Source organism: Berghia stephanieae, chromosome 4 (genome assembly GCF_034508935.2).
Source record: "Berghia stephanieae isolate SIO BIC M18660-M18661 chromosome 4, UCSD_Bste_1.3, whole genome shotgun sequence".
In the NCBI taxonomy this organism is placed as follows: Eukaryota; Metazoa; Mollusca; class Gastropoda; order Nudibranchia; family Aeolidiidae; genus Berghia; species Berghia stephanieae.
The window spans coordinates 23,562,667-23,570,661 of NC_088363.1; the positions used below are offsets into that span (position 1 = coordinate 23,562,667).

At 36.7% G+C, this 7,995-nt stretch overlaps 1 long non-coding RNA gene across 1 annotated transcript in view; it reads right to left on the reverse strand.

Moving 5' to 3' along the window:
- Positions 1-4,951: 4,951 nt before the first annotated feature.
- The window catches only part of LOC144970274 (uncharacterized), a 265,721-nt gene continuing 262,677 nt past the window's right edge, over positions 4,952-7,995 (reverse strand). The window contains exons 2-3 of the long non-coding RNA XR_013644929.1: positions 5,750-5,843; positions 4,952-5,074 (exon numbers count right to left, since the gene is read on the reverse strand). This is a non-coding gene — a long non-coding RNA (uncharacterized LOC144970274). The remainder of the gene's footprint in view (positions 5,075-5,749; positions 5,844-7,995) is intronic.

Genomic DNA, 7,995 nt, shown 5'->3' on the forward strand with positions numbered 1-7,995 from the left:
AATTCAAAGAACCATTAAGCGGACCAAACATCACCAAAAGTGAAATTGAACATGCCATGGAACGAATGAGGGATGGTAAAGCAACAGGCCCTGATGAAATATCTGTAGAGGTATTAAAAAGCCTAGGAGATCTGGCAATTGATGAACTTCACATATTATTCAACAATATATACAATACTGGGAAAATTCCAGAAGATCTCTGTAACTCTATTTTTATAGCAATACCAAAGAAAGCAGGTGCAGTCAGATGCGAAAATTTTAGAACTATAAGTTTAATAAGCCACATCAACAAAATACTGTTGCGTATAATTATCAACAGGCTAAGGAATAAGATTAACCCCGAAATCGCAGAAGAACAATATGGATTCCAACCTGACAGAGGGACAAGGAACGCAATATACCTCCTCCGTGTTTTAAGTGAAAGAGCTATACAGGTTCAGACCCCACTATACCTCTGTTTTGTCGACTACAAAAAAGCTTTTGATAGAGTATGCCACGAAGAAATACTAAAACAACTGCACTCCATTGGCGCTGATGAGAAAGACCTCAGACTCATGCAAACATTATACTACACCCAGCAGGCATCTATCAAAATCGGAAACTCTACAGGAAATTCCATTCCTATTAAGAAAGGAGTCCGTCAAGGGTGTGTTGCCTCACCAGATCTGTTTAATCTATACCAAGAAACAATCATGAGGGCATAAATAATATGGAGGGAATAAAAGTGGGAGGTCACAACATAAATAATATAAGATACGCAGACGATACGGTACTCATTGCAACATCAGAAATCCAACTTCAAAAGATTGTTGACAAAGTGGTAGTAGATAGTGAAGCCAAGGGAATGGAAGTGAATATCACCAAAACGGAATGCATGGTAATACAGAAAAACCCCGAAAACAACAACACCTGCAATATAACGATTCACGGCGAGCAACTTACCAACGTAGAAAGTTTTAAATACCTAGGTTCAATAGTGACAACAGATGGAAGATGTAACCGAGACATACGAGCAAGAATAACTCAAGCCAAACAGGCCTCCATGGACCTGGGAAACATTTTGAAAAACAAACAGATGTCGTTCGGGATTAGATTCCGAGTCTTGAAGTGCTACGTGTGGCCAATCTTGTTATACGGATGCGAAAGCTGGACTACAAATGCAGAAACACAAAAGAACATTGAAGCTTTTGAAATGTGGTGCTTGAGAAGGATGCAGAGAATATCGTATACTGCACACAAAACGAACGAAGAAGTGCTAAAACAAACATACCAACAAAGGAAACTAATGCCCTTAATAGTGGATCGACAACTATCCTTTTTCGGACACATAGTAAGGAAAGATAAGAATGAATACCTGGCAAGTTGTGGAAAAATACCTGGTAAACGCGCCCGGGGGAGACAAAGAAAAACACTCATAGACCAACTGAAGGGCTTCACCAGCCTAACAATCCAAGAGCTGTTTGAAAAGGCAAGAGACAGGGAGGAATGGAGAGAGATAATTCATGCAGTATCCGAAGCCTGGACCAGGCATGGAACCTAGAAGAAGAAGTTAGCTATCTGCTAAGTATCACGTATCAATTGCTACATATTATCACGTTGTATTCTTATCACATGATTGGTGAATTACGAAAGGGTTAATTTTGTTGTAAACAAAAGAAATCGATCAGAAAAGGGTAACACAAAATATAGCAGGGCCCATTTTTATGAAAGCGGACTAAATTTAGTTCTTTACTAGCTTAGTAAATTAGTTCCTAGTCTTAAGCCTGAGAAGTTTATTAACGTTTTCTAGCCTCTGGCCTAGAAGTGTGGGCGTTGTAAGGAGGCCGACTAATTCGGTAATTTTGTGCTGGTAACACCAAGCATTCTATACACGATGGCAGGTAAGATAGTAGTCGTCATCATACTTTCAACTCAAAAGATTTCCAAAGAGGAACTTAGCAACACAACCGGTATAGATATATTTCGTTACGTTTCATTTTTGAACTTGCTTTTGCCATAGCCACATGATGAATCAAGTCACGTGAATTGACTGTCGATTGTCAATTCTATATTTAGGTAAATGAAAGTTTCATGTAAACTCGAACAAATAGAACAAAAGACAAAAAACAAAAAACAAAAAAAAAAAAAAAACAAAAAAAAAACAAAACAAAACAACCCCCCCCCCCCCAAAAAAAAAAAAAAATCAAACGAAACGGAAAGTGTGTTCTGATGAATCTCATTATTTCAGCCAGTTACAATGCCAGCAGAATTACGTTTGTCTCCATTATACTTTCTAACCGTTTTTGTGTGTTTGTTTGTTGTTGTTCTTTGAGTTCTTCGAACTCTTCGACTTCTACGTTCACTAGCAATCGCGAGCCCACTTAAATCGTAAATCGGGGTTTTAAAAGGCTTTACTCACAAAAATGTGTACTTTCGAAGAACTGTACTTTCCTTACAGGTTTTTTAAAAGCTAGGGAGATAGCAACAGGACACTTTTTGCCTCTGCCATTCGTAACCGACATTTTCATCTGAATCGGAGCTCTTTCAATATCACAATAGCTGCAATCTTGCCGACGCCATGGAGTATCCTTGTAACTAAGCAGACACTGACGGTGAAGTCCAACACAGGCCCATTTTTACATACGCAAACAAGCGCTTAGTCTCTGCCTTTAGTCAAGAACGTGAAAAAATCGCTTTTCATGTGAGCTGACCAAGCAAGTCCCAGACTAAAATCAAGGCACATTCGGACTTAATTTTGCAAAGTTTTAGTCCTTTCTTCGGACGACTCAGGTGTTTCAATTGGATCCTGAGTTTGGAACTGACCTTATGACTTTTTATTCTCTGTTTTCATCTGGCACCTCTTACATAACCTATTGTTCTCATCATTATTGATGTAAGTGCTCGTTCCACACTTTCTGAATTTTATGCAACCCAATATCGGAGTTATTCCATGTGTGTCTTATTTTATTTATATTATGTTACCGTGTATTGTTTCATACAGAGCGGACTGCATAGCTTAACTTGCTCGATTAGTGTGAAAAAGTTTGCGAGTTTATCAGCCGGCCTCGTTGTGTTTCCCTAAGTGGTTGAGAGAAGAGAGGCGCACGATTGGTACTGAATTTGATAGCCGCATGTGTGGTTGATGGCTCAGTCGGTAGTGCCATCACTCGCTGTTTTCTCTCTCTCTCTCTCTCTCTCTCTCTCTCTCTCTCTCTCTCTCTCTCTCTCTCTCTTTCTCTCTCTCTGTCTCTTTCTCTCTCTCTCTCTCTCTCTCTCTCTCTCTCTCTCTCTCTCTCTTTCTCTCACCAAGGCGGAGAGTGTCATGTCAATACGCTTCAACAGTTCTGGCCACCATGAAGAATAAAAAGTACCGATTTTCTTTGTTTAGAACCACGATGGCCGCCGTTGCTGGGCGACGTGACATCAGACTATTGAATCCAATTAGATCCTGAGTTTTGCACCGACCCCGTGACTTTGTATTCTGTTTACATTTGTCACTTCACCATGCCCTATTTTTCTCATCAGTATCAAACATAAACCTGACTCAAGTTTCTTCATTTTTAAGACAAATTCGTTTTTGAGTATCTAAGTCAATCCGACATAAATCGTCAGAGACTTTCATGCACATCTCGTCTAATCACTGAACGCATTAAGGGTTTGTGCGGCTATGTGGTCTTGTGTTATGACACTCGCTTTCGGATCGGAAGGTCCTGGGTTCGAGCCTCGCTCAGCACATAGTTGTGTCCTTGGAAAAGGCTCTTTACTCACATTTTCTTATCGTACTCATGTGTAAAATGAGTACCTGCCGTTAACAGTGTTGTCTCTGTCGAAAAAATGATTTGTAATATCGCTTAAAAAGAGTCATGTCTGGTTCTACACGTTACGTGTTATTGTTGGTCAGGGGCCCTTTGTAAAGCGTTTTGAGCACGTTAAGTGGATATTAAGTGGATATATTATAAAAGCTCAAGGGTTTAAAGATAGATTTAACATTGGGCAATGGGCAATAGTTTGCGTTGGTTTGAGAGTATTCCATTACACCGATGAGCCCACAGCTACGTGCGCATTCTACCAGGTCTGATAATCGAACGGAACTATAGGTTTTATTTAACATTGTTGTATCGGACCGACACTATTTTGTGTTGGTTTGAGAGTATTTCCATTACAACAATGAGAATAGAACTATTTGGGTTATCAAACTTTCAAATATGTGCACGTTGCTTGAGACGTGGACACTTATAAACCGTCTATGTTTAATCACTTACTATGTAATATTGCAGGGTAAGTTATAATATAAGTGGTACGTAGAACTTAAGATGTAAATATAATTATTATCACACGGGTTTTTCGATACTATTTTCTTACTGTTAAATTATTGGAAAAGAATTTTTAAATTATAATTTTCTTTAACCCTCTCCTTACCACCTGCAGCAAAATCGTCACATTTGTTACGATACAATATACATTTTTCTTTTTCAGATTTATTCTGTACATCACAAACTTTGAAGAATGATTTTTGTTTAATTAATAAGAACATAAAGTTATTTTGTAGAGAGCTTGTTTGAGTTTAAAAAATCAATGTTTCTGGTAGTTAAGCCTACGATTTTGGGAAAATACTAAAAATGCTCCGTAAGGAAGGAGTTAAGGATTCACATATTGTTATTGACGGAATAAATGTTTTTTGGCGAAAAGATCATACTTCGTTTATAATAAATCTGCTGATGTGACTGGAGCATGATTTTAGCCCAAAACGTTCCTTGTTTGCTTTTTTGTTAGTTTTCTGAAGTTATTGTATCCATTTTTTTTATTTAATACTAACTTCGATGTCGCCCTGGCATTATGACTGATGTCAGTTGTTGACAATGGGGATGTTAATGGATGGTAATGATGATGATGGTGATGATAATGATGATGATGATGATGATGATGATGATGATGATGATGATGATGATGATGATGATGGTACTTACCCGACTGTTAGCATCAAATATGATAGCTGACATTTTCTCTGGCAAGCAACATTGTCCAATAACACTGGGCAATACAATAGAGGCAAGGAATAGAAGAGAAAACATCTTTGGATCCGTGGATAACAAGGCTGAAAATCAGAGAAAAAAGCATAAAATAACTTGGACTTTCAGGTTTCACTACAGCTCGTAGACTGATGCACCCATATAAAAACGATTCCTTGTTGTATGACGTTTAACCAATTAATTGTCTACTCTTTTAAGACGTGTATTGAAAAGTTCGGATAGAAAATCAATATTGGTTTAAATGATGATCATCTAGTCAAAAATTTCCAAACCTGAGACCTGACGAGGTGTGTATGAAACAGAGAAAGACGAAGCAGAAAGACAAAAAAAAAAAAGAAAAACAATCCAAAAATCAGACTGCCTCGTTTCAAGATCAAACCTCAGACCTCCTGATTACCAGTCAAACGTGTTACCATTACACCATATATTGTACCTAGAATGCATCGACCACATAATTTTGATTCAATCCGAAAAAGCAGCGCAAGGTCAGAAAAGTGAGTGGAGCAGACAATTATGTTGATAGTAGTAACAGCAAGAATCGAAAAGAGGAGAAATGCAAGAGGACGATAGAAAATTAAAATCCTTTTGTTATGATGAGAGTTGAACCCAAGACCCGACTGGCGAAGGTATCGTACCAGTCGAGTCGCGGGTTCAATTCTCATCACAGCAAAACGATTATAAAGTCAGTTGTCTTCTGCACTAGTCTACTCTTTGCGTATCATGTTATAATAAAACTGTACCTTTAGTTCAGAGGAACATTCAGAGATCAGCAAGAAATGGCGAGGAATAAAAGGACTCGTGGAAACATCTCATTTATATTCTCTTGGCCATTGTCTGTTGCAGGACAATAAAAATCTTCACACGTGATACAGTGGAATCTGCATAAAGTCAACACTCTTAAAGTCAACTTCTGTTTAAGGTTAACACTTCTTGGTTGGTCCCAAATTTTCAGTTTATTAGCTATGAAAGTTCCATAGATAATCGATAAAATCAGTCTACCAACATTTCTTGTTCGATGGTATTGACTTAATCAGGATTCCACTGTACAATGTAAACGACCAAACCTTTACACGATATGAGATCGTGTACTTTTATATATATAAAAACAACATTTGTTTTAGTCTCACAAATGCCCTTTTATTTTGAATCAAATATATGTAAATATGTAAATATATGTACGAGTATAATGATGAGGAAATTATGCTTTCAATTTATAATCATTATGACTATGCATTTTAAGTTAAAAAACGCAGAAAAATCATTACAATGATACGTTGTCTTGATAAAAAAGGGAAAAACCTTTTGTCAAAAGCTGTTGATGAACCAAACTGTTTGAGCATTGTTTACCTCACATGAATTGACTTTTATTTGAACAATAAAGATTATATTATTATTATTTATGAAATAAAAAGTTTAAAGGCCACTATTCAAAGCTATCAGAAAAGGTGCGTCTTGCGGAATTATTGGTCTGCTGTTTTCAAAAGGGTTTAATTAAAGTGCATTATAGAATAATAATGAAAAGGAAAAAATAGAAAAGACTTAGGATTGAAATAATACCAAAAAAATCCGTTTCGAGTGCAAATCTTTTTCAGCAAAACAACGTTGAAAGCAAATAAACAAAATGAGTGAGAATTGTAGAGTGTGTTCTCCGTAGTGGGTGGACAATAAGTATTGTAATGATAACGACAGATTTATGCTGGAAATGTCTATTGTTTGTATTGCTTCAATCCGAAACGTTTCCATTTTCACATACATTGAGATAAGGCTTTCTGTGGTCTTAATTCGATGGCTTAGATTAAATTGTTCTCTCTTAATATTTTCATTTGCCAGAGATTTTTCTCTAACTTCCATATAATTTTACCACTTTATACATTTTTTAAACAGTTCTTCACCAGACTGACATTGTCGGGAAAATGTTCCTCCCTTAAGCCTGCATGCACGACATATATACTGTATATTGAGCATATGGAAACAAAATAAATACGGCAAGGAGTTGAACTCAGTACCTTTGGGTAAGAGGCAACTACCGTACTGCTGTGCCCTGTTGTTCTTTAATCAGTTAACTGCCATACTCAGGGAAAACCATGTAATTAAAATTTGATCAGAAAACAATTCCTTCAAATGTCATATTCGTGAAGTCCCAGGACTGAGAGTTTTTGCCAAGATGAGGGTAATTTTATTCAATTGATATTTTAAAGACGAGTTTTCTGGCCAAAAATTGTAAATCATGTACTGCAGAATTAGCGTCTCAAATATTGATGACCCTTAAATTTCCATTCCATAAAAAAATCCAATGGTCAGATATGTTTCATACAAAATTCCAACTCATCAGATTAATTGTGAAATTCTCATATGACTTATGGGGAAAGAGATGAGGCTGGATTTATATATTGCAATAATGAGTTTATAAGCAAGGTGGTGGTTGGGGAGAGAGAGAGAGAGAGAGAGAGAGAGAGAGAGAGAGAGAGAGAGAGAGAGAGAGAGAGAGAGAGAGAGAATGTGTATGCATATCGCCATTGGACGTTTATCTCTTCGACAGGAAACAAAATTCATGACTATCATAGTTTAGCTATTGGTATGGTCTGTCAGTCAATGAGATTGTCAAGTAAATTCTTTTTTGAGCCTATGAATAGAAAACATATTATCCCACTGTAGCATCAAACTGTCTTTGAATCCTCCTGGTATATCATTCCTGATGACATCCACCTAGTAACAATAAAATGGTTGATTACTAATTCAACGATACCATCCCGAGTTCGTAATTTGATTTTAAAAAGATGATGGTTCTATTCACACATTTACCTTTAATCGTATTGAATATATCAATCATTATATCGATGCATGTCTAAAACATCCTTACTAATTGTACGCGATGGCCTATTACTTTATTATTTTAATATATATTCAAATATGACGTCATGAACCTTGTATGTAAATGTTGCTGCTCGAAACTCGAAGAAATATATAGATAATATGGAATTGAATG